Here is a 20046-nt window from a genome sequence, read left to right as displayed (position 1 = left end):
GAGTTCCGAACCAGTGACCACACTGAGGGCTCTGACAATTGCTTGGCTCTGACAAATTGCTTGGGCCTGCCGTGAACTTGGCGAGCAGGCGATTGCTGTTTCTGCCTATTGTTGGCGGCAGTTGGCAATTGTTGGTTTGAAATAGGCAGTATTGCGGGTGGCCTATTCCCGTGGTGAAGGGGCTCCTGTGACTTGACTGGAGCGTAGGTATCGCAGCTGGTGACTGGATGACTAGCGTTCTGGGTGCTAGGTTCTTGGTAGCTGGAGCTGAGTGCTTACAGGACTGCACTGCACGAGCGCTGAGCTGCGAATGAATGTGTGTGATGAATGATGATGTGTTAAATTTTCCCGAATGGCGGAGTGTATCAGGCTACTCGGACCGCGCAGGAAACAGCAGAGGCTAGCTGTCGGGTGGGCTGCGCGGCGATAAGTTGGGGACGTGCTTCCTAGCTCCTTTCTCGTGCACCCTGCGTCCCGTGGGGGCGGCGGAAGGTTTAGTTCAAGGTAGGAAGGGATAGCCAAAGGATTAATGCTGCTCCTCAAATGAAAGAAGTGCTGCCCGCCTTGTTCAGGGCGTCCTGGCGCAGGTGTGTTCCATGGACAGCATTTCCTCAGCTCCCTCTCCATGCCGACATTTAGGGGCAGCCGCCGTCGTCGCGACGCCCCCGGGAGCGACCACCGCTTACCTGAAGGAAGTCCCATCCTTCCTCTAGCTGCCAAGGCAGAGAACTGTTCGTGGACTCTAGCCACTTTCGAATGAGAGCAAGGGACGTTCGGCCTTCAGGTGGATTTCTGCAGTAGCAAGGAGACCCACCGTAATCTGCCTCTAATAGCATTGCATAAAAGGGCATAAAGAAGGAAACATATAAATTAGGGACTAGTTTCCACGACTTGTCAGATTCCAGGTCTCTTGCTAGCTCTTTAAGTTCATTTTAGTCGCAGTATTTAGGGCCATAGGCACTTGCCTCACGGTCAGGTACCCTCTCTCACTTCCTGCTGTTTTAAGGCCCTTGTAAGGGAAGAGAAGAGAAGCCTAGTTAAAGAGGAATCCTAGAACGTCTAGGTGTATTTCAGGGCGTACCTAAAGGCCCAGACCGGAAGACAGCCGGTTAAGTCTCACAAAAGACTTTGTCTCTGACCTGTAGGAGGGAAGCACAGCCTGGTAGAAACGTCCCGCCTACCCCGGGCAACAAAGCCAGGACCGAATATCTCTAGGCCTATTCACAATCGAAAAGAAGCCCATATATAGTATATCTACACCAGGCGGTATTACTAATTGTTCCAATATTACAGCCGATCGCGTCCTCCCTCAAGTTGGACAGCTTGAGGTAGACAGAAGCTTCCGAGGGAGCTGCCTACAGAGAACAACTTCAGAAAAAATTGGATGAGAACAAGAGATACAATGATAGGACCCATCTTAAGACACCCAGGACTTATTCAGTTGGTTTTAGAACGATGTGTAGGCGGTAAGAACTGTAGGGGTAGACCAAGGTACGGACATGACAAGCACATGTAGGATGCAATAGTTACATAGAAACGAAAAGGTTGGCACAGGATAGGGTGGCGTGGAGGGCTGCATCAAACCAGTCTACGGACTGGTGACTCAAACAACAACAACAACAACAGTAGGCTAAGGCTATTTAAAAAAAAACAACTACCGCTACTACTATGTCGACGACGACGACTTTTACCTAACTTTCGTAACCGACCTTTGGTCTCAAAGCTGCCATTAAGTGAGAGTATGCCTCCTTAAAATAACCTACTGGCTGCGCCGAGAATCGATCACACTATTAGCAGCATAGAACGAAGACGATCGCGTGAACTGACTTCAAATAATAGTATTAAAGTTTGAGGTTACGTCGAATGTAATTACAAAAAGGCTACGCAATTACTTCTTTGACTTACAAGTACAGCGGCATACCTAACCTCAAAAAAGAATAAGGTCAGTAAAGTGCGAAACCGCGAGAATGCTATGTCCCTTTCGACGTGTAAGGAACTTTTTCTTTCTTTCTTTCTTTCTTTCTTTCTTTCTTTCTTTCTTTCTTTCTTTCTCCTGGTCCGAACGACGCCGGGAATTGCAGGAATACGTGTTGGGTTAACACGTTGGACGTTCAATTCTTACTTGCAGATGGAAATCAGGAAGGAAGGATCTAACACAGGGTAGATGCACGGTTAACACAACTTCTCTCGCCATGTGGATTCGGTGTGATTATACGGCTGGATGCCCTTCCTGACTACAACCTTCCTTCCTTCCTTCCTTCCTTCCTTCCTTCCTTCCTTCCTTCCTTCCTTCCTTCCTTCCTTCTACTACTACTACTACTACTACTACTACTACTACTCCTACTACTACTACTCAAGTTTGTGCTGTAAAAGAATACCCTGGGAAGAAAACAGGAGGATTAGGAGTCCTCTTCCCTCAAATATCAATTGAAGTACCGTAATGAGGGGTACCGAGTCATTTACATTCATGGGAGGATATGCGTAAAGGGACCTGATGGTATTTAGGCCAGCTGCGCTAGGGTTACTCTTCGTATGACTAGACCAGACCAGTACCGGTACGGTACCTCAAGATTTTTATTTTTTCTTAATTAGTTTAGGTTATCCAAGCCTAACCTGCAGTATCTTGCACCCGAAATATCTAGCATCTACCCTGTAATGAGAAGATGCAGGCCTCCTTCCCAGTTTTCAAGACTGGTGATGATAAAAGTGTGCGTAATTTAGCTTGAAGTTAGCAGATCCACGATCAGTTTATGCCCCTTTTCTCGGTTCGCTGCAATCATGTCTTAGAACAGGGTCTCCATTCTAGGCCTATCAATTCCTGCGAACTCGTGAAAGCAATCAGGTAATGAAGATGATGATTGTAGTTAATAACATTAAGAAGAGAAGTTGAGGTGTTTGTCTTCAGCAGAAAAGAGGATATAGGACCCGGGTAGCAGTGAAAGGGCGACCGTGTTAGACGCAGGATACCTAACCTCCCTATTCTTTGAATTCTAACCGGTAGTACTAAGGTAAGGAGGAAAAAGTAGGACGTACAGGTACGCAGTGTTCAGGTGCTGGGCAAATGGACGTATTATTGCCGAAGTACGAAAAATCCCTACCGGCCTAACAGGAACTAGTAGTGGTAGGTAGTGAAAAATGTTATTTACTTTACGCCCCACTAACTACTATTTACCGTTTCCGGAGACGCCGCTGAGGCGAAATTTTGTCCCGCAGGAGTTCTTCTATTTTACGTGCCCGTAAATCTACAGGCATGAGGCCGACGTGTTTGGCCATTCAAATACCAAGGGAGTGAACCGGAATCGAACTCGCCAAGTTGAGCTCAGAATGGCCTATTTAAATCCAGGACGGTAACGGTAATGATATGGGGAGTTGAGGTTAGTTCTATGGAATTCATCACTTGCCGAAAGGTCGGTCAGCCGACGTGCAGGCTACTGAAATCGAGCACTTTCCTCACGTCACCTAACCTAAAACGTCACGACACTTTCAACTAACACTTGTCGTCGAAAACGTTACTTTCTCAGTCTTATTAGGAAACCGTCTCATCTTAGGTAGAAATGCAAAGTCCTGGGAGTCAATGCTACGATTTGTCGGAACACGCGCACAAGGGTCACTCTCCTGCACTAGTACATCATCGTTCGTAAGCAAGCTTATGAGAGACGCCCAGTTACCTGCAGAGAATAGCGCACAACAGACTTGCAACTTATTACCGAACGTCGTCGTTATATCAACGGGTCAGCGATAGTATCTTATCTTACCTGAAAGAACATAAAATGAAATCATTTTTCGCCTCTTTGAAGGGCTGCTACATGCGGCGTGCGGTTGCTAGGACACGGCTTTCATTGTTATCACGACAGTGTCGATGACGTTGTTTGGAAACCATCTTCCTCGCGATTTTCTTGGCGGGCAGGGAGATTCGAACCCACGTTCCGCCCTGGCACTGATTACCCTTCTTACCTGTAATCTTACGCGAAATAGGACGTAGTAGAATGAAGAGTTAAGTATCCATGAGGGGCCTCCTACAGACAGGGCGCACTAAGCTGCACTAACCTAAAAGAAAAATAACAGCACACACACACACACACACACACACACACACACACACACACACACACACACACACTCTCTCTCTCTCTCTCTCTCTCTCTCTCTCTCGCATAATAACAATAATAATAATAATAATAATAATAATAATAATAATAATAATAATAATAATAATAATAATAACCATCATCATCATCATCATCATCATCATCATCATCAGGTCAGGTCAGGTTAGGCGGGCACCTCGGAGGAAGTTAAGTATCTACAATAAACTTGAATCATGTTGGAAAGTTAAGAACATCTGGTTAGTTTCACATGTAACAAAAATCGATCAATTTCGACATTTGTGCAGCCGTAAGGCTAAAGTTGATGATAAAGGGTTATTTAGAGATCAGAATAGTAGGTAAAAAGGGAATTGAGCCAACGGCACGTGGTGTTCCCAAGCGGTCACCCATCCAAGTACTGACCACGCCCAATGTTGCTTAACTGCGGTGATCGGACGAGAACCGGTGTATTCAACATGGTATGGCCGTTGGCGAGAAAGGAAGTCTTCATAGATGCATGTGTACAGAAGGCAACGGTTATTTATTCTTTGGAGGTGGGCGGGCGCGTTGTCGAGACGAGACTTTGCTCGGAGATCGCGACGGAGGAGCGTACGAGGGCGGTACTGAGCGCGCGCGGCGGGGCGCGGCGGAACCTAACCCGAGTAGTTTTAACCTCACTTCGTCGTAACCTAACCCCAACTCGACCCAGGGCCTACATTCAATCCCAACCAATCTCCTCAAGAAAGAAAAGAAAGAAAGAAAGAAAGAAAGAAAGAAAGAAAGACCCAGGGCCCCGTGGTAGTAGTAGTAGTAGTAGTAGTTGTTGTTGTTGTTGTTGTTCTTGACGGCGGTGCGATTGTCGTTTCAAGCGGCAAAAGGACTGAATAATCCGTCCGGCTATGATGGTGTTAACGACGACGATTATTATTATTATAATTATTATAATTATTATTATTATTATTATTATTATTATTATTATTATTATTATTATTATTATTATTATTATTATTATTATTATTATTATGAGGTTTTCTAATTTCTTTTGACCTTAAAGTAACAATGCTAACCACTTTGATGTGATGTCCCCCTTTTCACTTGCCTTTGGTTTGCTTAAGGGTAAGAGGCTAACACAACTGCTCTTTTTTTTAAAGGTGTGGTGGCCCTGAAAAGGGCCGTTTCTTAAGAAGGGTGGTTATTCCCTGTAGCTCCTTACTTGGAGCTGGTGTATTTGGTGACTGCTTTGGTGCCCTCGCTGACGGCGTGCTTGGCCAGCTCTCCGGGCAGCAAGAGACGGACGGCAGTCTGGATCTCCCGACTAGTGATGGTGGAGCGCTTGTTGTAGTGGGCCAGACGGGAAGCTTCAGCGGCGATACGTTCGAAGATGTCGTTGACGAAGCTGTTCATGATGCTCATCGCCTTGCTGGAGATGCCAGTATCAGGGTGTACCTGTTTAAGTACTTTGTAGATGTAGATGGCGTAGCTCTCCTTCCTCTTGCGCTTCTTCTTCTTATCTCCCTTGGAGATGTTCTTCTGGGCCTTGCCGGCTTTCTTGGCGGCCTTTCCGCTAGTCTTAGGAGGCATGGTTGTCTCGTGTAGCTACTGAGAATCCAAACGAAACGCCTGTGTCGTACTAGCCAATGGGGGCGAACTAGCTGCAGCCTCATTGGCTGGCTCGCTGGCTCGCGTAACCTGCCAGAGTACAAAACTGGTGGTCACTAGTCGAGACGGTCCTGCGGAAAAATACCATTTGGTGCGAAGCAGACTAGCAGAGCATCATGTCAGGACGAGGCAAGGGAGGAAAAGTTAAGGGCAAGTCCAAAAGCCGTTCCAGCCGTGCAGGCCTGCAGTTTCCTGTCGGGCGTATCCACCGTCTCCTCCGCAAGGGAAACTATGCAGAGCGAGTGGGTGCTGGTGCCCCCGTGTACCTGGCTGCGGTCATGGAGTACCTGGCTGCTGAAGTTCTTGAGTTGGCAGGCAATGCAGCCCGTGACAACAAGAAGACGAGGATCATCCCCCGTCACTTGCAGTTGGCCATACGTAACGATGAGGAGTTAAACAAACTCCTGTCTGGTGTGACCATTGCCCAGGGAGGTGTGCTGCCCAATATTCAGGCAGTGCTCCTGCCCAAGAAGACCGAGAAGAAGGCTTAATTGCCTTAGCCTTGGTTTCCCAGGCAAAAATTTAAAAAACGGCCCTTTTCAGGGCCACCAGCTGGTTAAGGAAAGAGTTGCTTGTCAGGCTTTATTGCTCAGTAGTAAAAGACGTATCAAAAGAGAAAGAGCAGTACAGTACATATAAGTCTCTAATAATAATAATAATAATAATAATAATAATAATAATAATAATAATAATAGTGAAACCAAGAAGAAGAAGAAGAAGAACAACAACAACAACAACAAAGAGAAGAACTGTGTTTAGTGTCCCTTCAGTAGCAACAGATGCTGGAATTTAGTGTTTAGGACAGAAAATAGCCTAGCCAACTTAAAGATATATTACACAGTTTATTTATTGAAGGAAGGAAGGAAGGAAGGAAGGAAGGAAGGAAGGAAGGAAGGAAGGTTTCATAAGAAGTACTTTTAATATCATACCAGTTTACGGTATAACCTTCAAAACTGGAGTAGGTTATCAGATTATTTATTTAATTATTTAATTATTTATTTATTTATTTATTTATTTAGAAAGAAGCCATGTGATTAGTTTCCAAATGAAAGAAAGAAAGACAGAAAGAAAGAAAGAAAGAGAGAGAGAGAGAGAGAGAGAGAGAGGATCAGATACAGATATCTAGTGTCCATTAAAAATAAACTTCAGACTAGACTTCATTACTAACGTTGAGGGCATATTTTCTTCTCTGCAGGGCTCGAGCAGAAGTGTACAGTACAGTACCTCCTAGGAAGAAGTGCTGCACAAGCAATGCTAGAGGAGTACTGGACACGGGACACTAAGCTCTTTTGAGAGGTAAGTGGTGGCCCTGAAAAGGGCCGTTTTTTTTAAACACTGCATGCCCCCTGCCGGGAGCACGCTCGGAAGAGATCTAACCGCCGAAACCGTAAAGGGTACGTCCCTGTCTCTTGAGGGCGTACACTACGTCCATGGCGGTCACGGTCTTCCTCTTGGCGTGCTCGGTGTATGTTACGGCATCCCGGATGACGTTCTCCAGGAAAACCTTGAGCACGCCACGAGTCTCCTCGTAGATTAGGCCCGAGATACGCTTGACCCCACCTCTGCGGGCGAGACGTCTGATGGCAGGCTTGGTGATGCCCTGGATGTTGTCTCGGAGCACCTTCCTGTGACGCTTGGCGCCTCCTTTGCCGAGTCCCTTTCCTCCCTTGCCTCGTCCGGTCATGGTAGATCAGTACAACAGCGAGTTCAGAGCTCGAATGTGCCAGGCCCCGCTTTTGCCTGTGCTTTTGTTGAACGAGCCTGGCCCCGGTGACGTCGGCAACTGGCTAGCGAATGGCAGCGCTGCAGCAGCACAGGGAGGGGGAAGCGAAGGAATAAAACAAGGCGAGCGGGAGCGAGCTCCTGTTATTCTCCCTGCAGCGTGTCGACAGTGAGTACCGTACGTCATGGCCCGGACGAAGCAGACTGCACGTAAATCCACCGGAGGCAAGGCCCCCCGCAAGCAGCTGGCAACCAAGGCTGCCCGTAAGAGCGCGCCTGCCACGGGTGGAGTGAAGAAGCCTCATCGGTACAGGCCCGGTACCGTGGCCCTCCGTGAGATCAGGCGCTACCAGAAGAGCACCGAGCTGCTCATCCGCAAGCTGCCTTTCCAGCGGCTCGTGAGAGAAATAGCTCAGGACTTCAAGACTGACCTGCGCTTCCAGAGCTCGGCCGTCATGGCCTTGCAGGAGGCCAGCGAAGCCTACCTGGTGGGTCTTTTCGAAGACACCAACTTGTGTGCCATCCATGCCAAGCGTGTCACCATCATGCCAAAGGACATCCAGCTCGCCCGCCGCATCCGAGGGGAGCGTGCCTAAGTCCAGAGCTAGCTTAACGCTGAACCTTTCACCAAACGGCCCTTTTCAGGGCCACCAAAATATCCCAGAAAGAGCAGTCGTAGTCTCTGAGCTAGCACGGGCAGTGAATTAAAATATTCTTTAAAAGGAAATAAATAATAATAATATAAATCTTGATGATGATGATGGTGGTGGTGGTGGTTGTTGTTGTTTCCAGGGGATGATGTGAACCTTCCAAGTGCAAGCGCAGTAGACACAAAACTTAATAATAATAATAATAATAATAATAATAATAATAATAATAATAATAACAACAACGACAAAGTATATACATCTGGATGGCGGTGGGTTTTTTTATTTTATTTTTTATTCCACAGGACGATGCGAAGAGTCCTAGAGTAATCATAGTAAAGAAAATACTGAATAATAAAGGCGATGTTGATAATAATAATAATAATAATAATAATAACAAAGTATATAAATCTTGATGGTGGTTGTTGTGCCAAGGGGATTAAGGAAAACTCCAAGTGCAATAACAGTAAAGAAAATACTAAATAATAATAATAATAATAATAATAATAATAATAATAATAATAATAATAATAATAAGAGAGTAGTGGGGCACTTGTGCACACTTGCCTCTTTATGAGACAGAGGTAGGAGAGAGGCCAGGGTTCACATTCAAAGACTTCATAGGCTCTTTTAGAAAGAAGGTGATGGCCCTGATAAGGGCCGTTTTTGCAACCTCCGCTCTCGTGAGAGCAAGAGGTGCACGGGTAGTGTAAGAACCTCGAGGGTTCTCACTTCCTTTTTGCAGGTGCCTTTTTAGGCGAGGCCTTGGGCTTAGCGGCCTTTTTAGGCTTAGGTGCCTTAGGTTTCTTAGTGGGCACCTTGGCGGCCTTCTTAGCCTTGGAAGGAGCCTTCTGCTTTGGTTTGGGAGCAGGAGCTGCCTTCTTCTTCTCAGCAGGCTTTTTGGAAATGGCTTTCTTGGCTGCAGCCTTGGCTCCCCCAGCCTTCTTCGCCTTGGGGATGCGCTTCTCCTTGGGGGCGGCGGACCGCTTGACAGGGGCTGCGCTGGCTTTCTCCGGCTTGGCAGCTGAGGCGAGTTTGAAGGAACCTGAAGCTCCCTTCCCCTTGGTCTGGACCAGCTCTCCGGAAGCCACAGCAGATTTCAGGTACTTCTTGATGAATGGGGCCAGCTTCTCAGAGTCCACCTTGTAGTTGGCAGAGATGTACTTCTTGATAGCTTGGAGAGAAGATCCACCTCGCTCCTTGAGGCTCTTGATGGCACTGCCCACCATCTCGGAGGTTTTCGGATGTGCAGGCTTGGTGCGAGGTTTCTTGGATGCGGAAGCCTTGTTCTTCTTGGGCGACGCCTGGGCCGGAGCCGAGGCGGGTGCGGATGCTGCCGATGCTGTTGCAGTGTCAGCCATGGTCACGGTGCGAATGATGTGTTAAATTTCCCATATGTTCAGTTTGGACACCCCTTAGGGGGTGCCGGTTGCGGTGCCAGTACCGGTGCGCTATGCCGCGCTCCTCACCTGGCCTGTTGTAGTAAATAAGTATAAAAAGAATAAAATATATTTGGTTGATAATAATAATAATAATAATAATAATAAAATGGTGGAAATATTACGGTAAAGTGGGTGCTGTTGAGTGGTATTATGGAAAAATTCAACCTTATTCTATGCGTGCCATGGCTGGATGTTATTAAAAATTTCTAAATTGCTTTTTGTGCCAGCGGCAAGGGCTAGGCCTGGGTGGTCACCCATCCAAACGTTAGCCACGCCCGATGTTGCTTGGTTAATCGGGCCTTGCCGCTGGATTTTTTGCTAGAATACGTTTGTATTCATGAGTATTCGGTGTTTGTAATACTATTAATTTAGAAGTACAGCATATGTGTTTGCAGCTTGATTAAAGTCCCGCCTCGGCGTCGGTTTTGTTTCCAGTGCTTTTTGGTTGTGGTGGTCTGACTTTTTGGTGGTGGTGGTGGTTTTGATTGGGTGTTTTGGCTGTATTGTGGTATGGTGGGCTTGGTAGGCTAGAAGGTCGCTTTTTAGGAAGTGAGAGATTTCATGGTTCTTGCTCTTTTCTTGGTGGGGAAAAGTGACTTGGTGGGGGCGGGGGGGCGGTTACTGGGGGGGTGGTGTGGTTTTGCGGAGTAGGCGTGGGTAGTGATCCGGCCTGGGTGGAAATGAGGTTGAGTAGGAAGAGCTGTAAGAGTGCGGTTATGTCTGGAGTGGGCGGTGTTGGGTGGGTAGTCATGGGTCCTGGGTTCGGGTGCTTAGGTGGTGGGGTCGGTTGGATGAGTGGTGGGGGTGGTTGAGTGGTAGGATGCAAGTGTCTGGAGCGTCTGTAGTGTGCTTTAATTGCGCGCTTGATGTAAGGGCAGCCAGGAAACGAGGCGGCATGACTGCCTTGGCAGTTGGCACACCTCGCCTGCTCACGTGGTACCTTGCAATCTGTGTGATGGTGAGAACCGCCACACCTATTGCATCTGGTAGGTTTAGCGCAGGAATTTGCTACGTGGTTTAATTCCAGGCAATTAAAGCACTGTGTGATGAGGGATGAGTGTGTAGGTGCCTGGGTTCGGTGGTGAGGTGGTGCTGTATGAGGTGGTTTTCTGTGTCTGTTTTTTGTTTGTGTGTGAGTGTCTTTGAGTGGTGGCTGTGGGTTTGTTTGAGATTCTGTGGATTGGGTAGGCGGTGGTGGTGGCGGTGATGGAACTGGTTCGGTTTGGACGGGTGGTTCGGGGTCGGTTATGGTACTGACGTCTTGTGTTTCTGGATAGGGTGCGGGGGTGTAACTTGGGTTTGATGTACAGTGGATGGGGTTGATCATGATGGGTGGCGGGAGTCCTGAGTTCTGGATGGTTTTCATGATAATGGAGGTGAATTTATTTTTGATAGGAGTGATCAGGAGAAGGTTGTTATGAGTTTCTTCTGCCACTGCTATGTAGTCTTCCAGGATGGGTTTGATGGATTGTAAAACTGCTTTCCTGGTAAGTGGTATTGGTCCGGCTGTTTGGAGTGGAATTATTAGGACGTCGCATTTTTCAGAGGTAGGGAATGGAGAATCAAAACGTATGTAATGGAACGGAATTTCGTAATCTTCTTCGGTGATGGGAGTTTCAGTTTTTGGATTGCTAGGAGATTTCCAGGACCAGTTGCTGTAGTCAAAGCTGGAGTCTGTGGACATGGCTGGATGGGAGGGGCCGGGGTTCTGGCTACTCAATCCACCAGAATTGACCCGACTCAGGGTTAGGGAATGTGCTTGGTGGGTTCTGGGGTGCTATGAAGCACTGGAAACGGTCAAACTCTTTCGAGGACCGGCGCGCTGTTTAGGTGCTCACTCAGTGGGCACGGTCGGAACAAGTGTAGTTTTACCGTGTCGCAACGGGACGAGTTCCGAACCAGTGACCACACTGAGGGCTCTGACAATTGCTTGGCTCTGACAAATTGCTTGGGCCTGCCGTGAACTTGGCGAGCAGGCGATTGCTGTTTCTGCCTATTGTTGGCGGCAGTTGGCAATTGTTGGTTTGAAATAGGCAGTATTGCGGGTGGCCTATTCCCGTGGTGAAGGGGCTCCTGTGACTTGACTGGAGCGTAGGTATCGCAGCTGGTGACTGGATGACTAGCGTTCTGGGTGCTAGGTTCTTGGTAGCTGGAGCTGAGTGCTTACAGGACTGCACTGCACGAGCGCTGAGCTGCGAATGAATGTGTGTGATGAATGATGATGTGTTAAATTTTCCCGAATGGCGGAGTGTATCAGGCTACTCGGACCGCGCAGGAAACAGCAGAGGCTAGCTGTCGGGTGGGCTGCGCGGCGATAAGTTGGGGACGTGCTTCCTAGCTCCTTTCTCGTGCACCCTGCGTCCCGTGGGGGCGGCGGAAGGTTTAGTTCAAGGTAGGAAGGGATAGCCAAAGGATTAATGCTGCTCCTCAAATGAAAGAAGTGCTGCCCGCCTTGTTCAGGGCGTCCTGGCGCAGGTGTGTTCCATGGACAGCATTTCCTCAGCTCCCTCTCCATGCCGACATTTAGGGGCAGCCGCCGTCGTCGCGACGCCCCCGGGAGCGACCACCGCTTACCTGAAGGAAGTCCCATCCTTCCTCTAGCTGCCAAGGCAGAGAACTGTTCGTGGACTCTAGCCACTTTCGAATGAGAGCAAGGGACGTTCGGCCTTCAGGTGGATTTCTGCAGTAGCAAGGAGACCCACCGTAATCTGCCTCTAATAGCATTGCATAAAAGGGCATAAAGAAGGAAACATATAAATTAGGGACTAGTTTCCACGACTTGTCAGATTCCAGGTCTCTTGCTAGCTCTTTAAGTTCATTTTAGTCGCAGTATTTAGGGCCATAGGCACTTGCCTCACGGTCAGGTACCCTCTCTCACTTCCTGCTGTTTTAAGGCCCTTGTAAGGGAAGAGAAGAGAAGCCTAGTTAAAGAGGAATCCTAGAACGTCTAGGTGTATTTCAGGGCGTACCTAAAGGCCCAGACCGGAAGACAGCCGGTTAAGTCTCACAAAAGACTTTGTCTCTGACCTGTAGGAGGGAAGCACAGCCTGGTAGAAACGTCCCGCCTACCCCGGGCAACAAAGCCAGGACCGAATATCTCTAGGCCTATTCACAATCGAAAAGAAGCCCATATATAGTATATCTACACCAGGCGGTATTACTAATTGTTCCAATATTACAGCCGATCGCGTCCTCCCTCAAGTTGGACAGCTTGAGGTAGACAGAAGCTTCCGAGGGAGCTGCCTACAGAGAACAACTTCAGAAAAAATTGGATGAGAACAAGAGATACAATGATAGGACCCATCTTAAGACACCCAGGACTTATTCAGTTGGTTTTAGAACGATGTGTAGGCGGTAAGAACTGTAGGGGTAGACCAAGGTACGGACATGACAAGCACATGTAGGATGCAATAGTTACATAGAAACGAAAAGGTTGGCACAGGATAGGGTGGCGTGGAGGGCTGCATCAAACCAGTCTACGGACTGGTGACTCAAACAACAACAACAACAACAGTAGGCTAAGGCTATTTAAAAAAAAACAACTACCGCTACTACTATGTCGACGACGACGACTTTTACCTAACTTTCGTAACCGACCTTTGGTCTCAAAGCTGCCATTAAGTGAGAGTATGCCTCCTTAAAATAACCTACTGGCTGCGCCGAGAATCGATCACACTATTAGCAGCATAGAACGAAGACGATCGCGTGAACTGACTTCAAATAATAGTATTAAAGTTTGAGGTTACGTCGAATGTAATTACAAAAAGGCTACGCAATTACTTCTTTGACTTACAAGTACAGCGGCATACCTAACCTCAAAAAAGAATAAGGTCAGTAAAGTGCGAAACCGCGAGAATGCTATGTCCCTTTCGACGTGTAAGGAACTTTTTCTTTCTTTCTTTCTTTCTTTCTTTCTTTCTTTCTTTCTTTCTTTCTTTCTCCTGGTCCGAACGACGCCGGGAATTGCAGGAATACGTGTTGGGTTAACACGTTGGACGTTCAATTCTTACTTGCAGATGGAAATCAGGAAGGAAGGATCTAACACAGGGTAGATGCACGGTTAACACAACTTCTCTCGCCATGTGGATTCGGTGTGATTATACGGCTGGATGCCCTTCCTGACTACAACCTTCCTTCCTTCCTTCCTTCCTTCCTTCCTTCCTTCCTTCCTTCCTTCCTTCCTTCCTTCCTTCTACTACTACTACTACTACTACTACTACTACTACTCCTACTACTACTACTCAAGTTTGTGCTGTAAAAGAATACCCTGGGAAGAAAACAGGAGGATTAGGAGTCCTCTTCCCTCAAATATCAATTGAAGTACCGTAATGAGGGGTACCGAGTCATTTACATTCATGGGAGGATATGCGTAAAGGGACCTGATGGTATTTAGGCCAGCTGCGCTAGGGTTACTCTTCGTATGACTAGACCAGACCAGTACCGGTACGGTACCTCAAGATTTTTATTTTTTCTTAATTAGTTTAGGTTATCCAAGCCTAACCTGCAGTATCTTGCACCCGAAATATCTAGCATCTACCCTGTAATGAGAAGATGCAGGCCTCCTTCCCAGTTTTCAAGACTGGTGATGATAAAAGTGTGCGTAATTTAGCTTGAAGTTAGCAGATCCACGATCAGTTTATGCCCCTTTTCTCGGTTCGCTGCAATCATGTCTTAGAACAGGGTCTCCATTCTAGGCCTATCAATTCCTGCGAACTCGTGAAAGCAATCAGGTAATGAAGATGATGATTGTAGTTAATAACATTAAGAAGAGAAGTTGAGGTGTTTGTCTTCAGCAGAAAAGAGGATATAGGACCCGGGTAGCAGTGAAAGGGCGACCGTGTTAGACGCAGGATACCTAACCTCCCTATTCTTTGAATTCTAACCGGTAGTACTAAGGTAAGGAGGAAAAAGTAGGACGTACAGGTACGCAGTGTTCAGGTGCTGGGCAAATGGACGTATTATTGCCGAAGTACGAAAAATCCCTACCGGCCTAACAGGAACTAGTAGTGGTAGGTAGTGAAAAATGTTATTTACTTTACGCCCCACTAACTACTATTTACCGTTTCCGGAGACGCCGCTGAGGCGAAATTTTGTCCCGCAGGAGTTCTTCTATTTTACGTGCCCGTAAATCTACAGGCATGAGGCCGACGTGTTTGGCCATTCAAATACCAAGGGAGTGAACCGGAATCGAACTCGCCAAGTTGAGCTCAGAATGGCCTATTTAAATCCAGGACGGTAACGGTAATGATATGGGGAGTTGAGGTTAGTTCTATGGAATTCATCACTTGCCGAAAGGTCGGTCAGCCGACGTGCAGGCTACTGAAATCGAGCACTTTCCTCACGTCACCTAACCTAAAACGTCACGACACTTTCAACTAACACTTGTCGTCGAAAACGTTACTTTCTCAGTCTTATTAGGAAACCGTCTCATCTTAGGTAGAAATGCAAAGTCCTGGGAGTCAATGCTACGATTTGTCGGAACACGCGCACAAGGGTCACTCTCCTGCACTAGTACATCATCGTTCGTAAGCAAGCTTATGAGAGACGCCCAGTTACCTGCAGAGAATAGCGCACAACAGACTTGCAACTTATTACCGAACGTCGTCGTTATATCAACGGGTCAGCGATAGTATCTTATCTTACCTGAAAGAACATAAAATGAAATCATTTTTCGCCTCTTTGAAGGGCTGCTACATGCGGCGTGCGGTTGCTAGGACACGGCTTTCATTGTTATCACGACAGTGTCGATGACGTTGTTTGGAAACCATCTTCCTCGCGATTTTCTTGGCGGGCAGGGAGATTCGAACCCACGTTCCGCCCTGGCACTGATTACCCTTCTTACCTGTAATCTTACGCGAAATAGGACGTAGTAGAATGAAGAGTTAAGTATCCATGAGGGGCCTCCTACAGACAGGGCGCACTAAGCTGCACTAACCTAAAAGAAAAATAACAGCACACACACACACACACACACACACACACACACACACACACACACACACACACACACTCTCTCTCTCTCTCTCTCTCTCTCTCTCTCTCGCATAATAACAATAATAATAATAATAATAATAATAATAATAATAATAATAATAATAATAATAATAATAATAACCATCATCATCATCATCATCATCATCATCATCATCAGGTCAGGTCAGGTTAGGCGGGCACCTCGGAGGAAGTTAAGTATCTACAATAAACTTGAATCATGTTGGAAAGTTAAGAACATCTGGTTAGTTTCACATGTAACAAAAATCGATCAATTTCGACATTTGTGCAGCCGTAAGGCTAAAGTTGATGATAAAGGGTTATTTAGAGATCAGAATAGTAGGTAAAAAGGGAATTGAGCCAACGGCACGTGGTGTTCCCAAGCGGTCACCCATCCAAGTACTGACCACGCCCAATGTTGCTTAACTGCGGTGATCGGACGAGAACCGGTGTATTCAACATGGTATGGCCGTTGGCGAGAAAGGAAGTCTTCATAGATGCATGTGTACAGAAGGCAACGGTTATTTATTCTTTGGAGGTGGGCGGGCGCGTTGTCGAGACGAGACTTTGCTCGGAGATCGCGACGGAGGAGCGTACGAGGGCGGTACTGAGCGCGCGCGGCGGGGCGCGGCGGAACCTAACCCGAGTAGTTTTAACCTCACTTCGTCGTAACCTAACCCCAACTCGACCCAGGGCCTACATTCAATCCCAACCAATCTCCTCAAGAAAGAAAAGAAAGAAAGAAAGAAAGAAAGAAAGAAAGAAAGACCCAGGGCCCCGTGGTAGTAGTAGTAGTAGTAGTAGTAGTTGTTGTTGTTGTTGTTCTTGACGGCGGTGCGATTGTCGTTTCAAGCGGCAAAAGGACTGAATAATCCGTCCGGCTATGATGGTGTTAACGACGACGATTATTATTATTATAATTATTATAATTATTATTATTATTATTATTATTATTATTATTATTATTATTATTATTATTATTATTATTATTATTATTATTATTATTATTATTATTATGAGGTTTTCTAATTTCTTTTGACCTTAAAGTAACAATGCTAACCACTTTGATGTGATGTCCCCCTTTTCACTTGCCTTTGGTTTGCTTAAGGGTAAGAGGCTAACACAACTGCTCTTTTTTTTAAAGGTGTGGTGGCCCTGAAAAGGGCCGTTTCTTAAGAAGGGTGGTTATTCCCTGTAGCTCCTTACTTGGAGCTGGTGTATTTGGTGACTGCTTTGGTGCCCTCGCTGACGGCGTGCTTGGCCAGCTCTCCGGGCAGCAAGAGACGGACGGCAGTCTGGATCTCCCGACTAGTGATGGTGGAGCGCTTGTTGTAGTGGGCCAGACGGGAAGCTTCAGCGGCGATACGTTCGAAGATGTCGTTGACGAAGCTGTTCATGATGCTCATCGCCTTGCTGGAGATGCCAGTATCAGGGTGTACCTGTTTAAGTACTTTGTAGATGTAGATGGCGTAGCTCTCCTTCCTCTTGCGCTTCTTCTTCTTATCTCCCTTGGAGATGTTCTTCTGGGCCTTGCCGGCTTTCTTGGCGGCCTTTCCGCTAGTCTTAGGAGGCATGGTTGTCTCGTGTAGCTACTGAGAATCCAAACGAAACGCCTGTGTCGTACTAGCCAATGGGGGCGAACTAGCTGCAGCCTCATTGGCTGGCTCGCTGGCTCGCGTAACCTGCCAGAGTACAAAACTGGTGGTCACTAGTCGAGACGGTCCTGCGGAAAAATACCATTTGGTGCGAAGCAGACTAGCAGAGCATCATGTCAGGACGAGGCAAGGGAGGAAAAGTTAAGGGCAAGTCCAAAAGCCGTTCCAGCCGTGCAGGCCTGCAGTTTCCTGTCGGGCGTATCCACCGTCTCCTCCGCAAGGGAAACTATGCAGAGCGAGTGGGTGCTGGTGCCCCCGTGTACCTGGCTGCGGTCATGGAGTACCTGGCTGCTGAAGTTCTTGAGTTGGCAGGCAATGCAGCCCGTGACAACAAGAAGACGAGGATCATCCCCCGTCACTTGCAGTTGGCCATACGTAACGATGAGGAGTTAAACAAACTCCTGTCTGGTGTGACCATTGCCCAGGGAGGTGTGCTGCCCAATATTCAGGCAGTGCTCCTGCCCAAGAAGACCGAGAAGAAGGCTTAATTGCCTTAGCCTTGGTTTCCCAGGCAAAAATTTAAAAAACGGCCCTTTTCAGGGCCACCAGCTGGTTAAGGAAAGAGTTGCTTGTCAGGCTTTATTGCTCAGTAGTAAAAGACGTATCAAAAGAGAAAGAGCAGTACAGTACATATAAGTCTCTAATAATAATAATAATAATAATAATAATAATAATAATAATAATAATAATAGTGAAACCAAGAAGAAGAAGAAGAAGAACAACAACAACAACAACAACAACAAAGAGAAGAACTGTGTTTAGTGTCCCTTCAGTAGCAACAGATGCTGGAATTTAGTGTTTAGGACAGAAAATAGCCTAGCCAACTTAAAGATATATTACACAGTTTATTTATTGAAGGAAGGAAGGAAGGAAGGAAGGAAGGAAGGAAGGAAGGAAGGAAGGAAGGAAGGAAGGAAGGTTTCATAAGAAGTACTTTTAATATCATACCAGTTTACGGTATAACCTTCAAAACTGGAGTAGGTTATCAGATTATTTATTTAATTATTTAATTATTTATTTATTTATTTATTTATTTAGAAAGAAGCCATGTGATTAGTTTCCAAATGAAAGAAAGAAAGACAGAAAGAAAGAAAGAAAGAGAGAGAGAGAGAGAGAGAGAGAGAGGATCAGATACAGATATCTAGTGTCCATTAAAAATAAACTTCAGACTAGACTTCATTACTAACGTTGAGGGCATATTTTCTTCTCTGCAGGGCTCGAGCAGAAGTGTACAGTACAGTACCTCCTAGGAAGAAGTGCTGCACAAGCAATGCTAGAGGAGTACTGGACACGGGACACTAAGCTCTTTTGAGAGGTAAGTGGTGGCCCTGAAAAGGGCCGTTTTTTTTAAACACTGCATGCCCCCTGCCGGGAGCACGCTCGGAAGAGATCTAACCGCCGAAACCGTAAAGGGTACGTCCCTGTCTCTTGAGGGCGTACACTACGTCCATGGCGGTCACGGTCTTCCTCTTGGCGTGCTCGGTGTATGTTACGGCATCCCGGATGACGTTCTCCAGGAAAACCTTGAGCACGCCACGAGTCTCCTCGTAGATTAGGCCCGAGATACGCTTGACCCCACCTCTGCGGGCGAGACGTCTGATGGCAGGCTTGGTGATGCCCTGGATGTTGTCTCGGAGCACCTTCCTGTGACGCTTGGCGCCTCCTTTGCCGAGTCCCTTTCCTCCCTTGCCTCGTCCGGTCATGGTAGATCAGTACAACAGCGAGTTCAGAGCTCGAATGTGCCAGGCCCCGCTTTTGCCTGTGCTTTTGTTGAACGAGCCTGGCCCCGGTGACGTCGGCAACTGGCTAGCGAATGGCAGCGCTGCAGCAGCACAGGGAGGGGGAAGCGAAGGAATAAAACAAGGCGAGCGGGAGCGAGCTCCTGTTATTCTCCCTGCAGCGTGTCGACAGTGAGTACCGTACGTCATGGCCCGGACGAAGCAGACTGCACGTAAATCCACCGGAGGCAAGGCCCCCCGCAAGCAGCTGGCAACCAAGGCTGCCCGTAAGAGCGCGCCTGCCACGGGTGGAGTGAAGAAGCCTCATCGGTACAGGCCCGGTACCGTGGCCCTCCGTGAGATCAGGCGCTACCAGAAGAGCACCGAGCTGCTCATCCGCAAGCTGCCTTTCCAGCGGCTCGTGAGAGAAATAGCTCAGGACTTCAAGACTGACCTGCGCTTCCAGAGCTCGGCCGTCATGGCCTTGCAGGAGGCCAGCGAAGCCTACCTGGTGGGTCTTTTCGAAGACACCAACTTGTGTGCCATCCATGCCAAGCGTGTCACCATCATGCCAAAGGACATCCAGCTCGCCCGCCGCATCCGAGGGGAGCGTGCCTAAGTCCAGAGCTAGCTTAACGCTGAACCTTTCACCAAACGGCCCTTTTCAGGGCCACCAAAATATCCCAGAAAGAGCAGTCGTAGTCTCTGAGCTAGCACGGGCAGTGAATTAAAATATTCTTTAAAAGGAAATAAATAATAATAATATAAATCTTGATGATGATGATGGTGGTGGTGGTGGTTGTTGTTGTTTCCAGGGGATGATGTGAACCTTCCAAGTGCAAGCGCAGTAGACACAAAACTTAATAATAATAATAATAATAATAATAATAATAACAACAACGACAAAGTATATACATCTGGATGGCGGTGGGTTTTTTTATTTTATTTTTTATTCCACAGGACGATGCGAAGAGTCCTAGAGTAATCATAGTAAAGAAAATACTGAATAATAAAGGCGATGTTGATAATAATAATAATAATAATAATAATAATAATAATAATAACAAAGTATATAAATCTTGATGGTGGTTGTTGTGCCAAGGGGATTAAGGAAAACTCCAAGTGCA

At 47.0% G+C, this 20046-nt stretch overlaps 2 non-coding genes across 2 annotated transcripts; both read right to left on the bottom strand.

The window, feature by feature from the left end:
- Positions 1-4459: 4459 nt before the first annotated feature.
- On the bottom strand, positions 4460-4578 carry LOC137501377 (5S ribosomal RNA). Its single transcript, XR_011018521.1, has one exon. It is a non-coding gene; the product is annotated as a 5S ribosomal RNA (ribosomal RNA).
- An 11326-nt stretch (positions 4579-15904) lies between these two features.
- On the bottom strand, positions 15905-16023 carry LOC136876625 (5S ribosomal RNA). The gene has a single exon (XR_010860654.2). It is a non-coding gene; the product is annotated as a 5S ribosomal RNA (ribosomal RNA).
- Positions 16024-20046: the final 4023 nt, after the last annotated feature.

The sequence above is a fragment of the Anabrus simplex genome, chromosome 6 (genome assembly GCF_040414725.1).
Source record: "Anabrus simplex isolate iqAnaSimp1 chromosome 6, ASM4041472v1, whole genome shotgun sequence".
In the NCBI taxonomy this organism is placed as follows: domain Eukaryota; kingdom Metazoa; phylum Arthropoda; class Insecta; order Orthoptera; family Tettigoniidae; genus Anabrus; species Anabrus simplex.
This window is presented reverse-complemented; position numbering and strand designations above follow the sequence as displayed.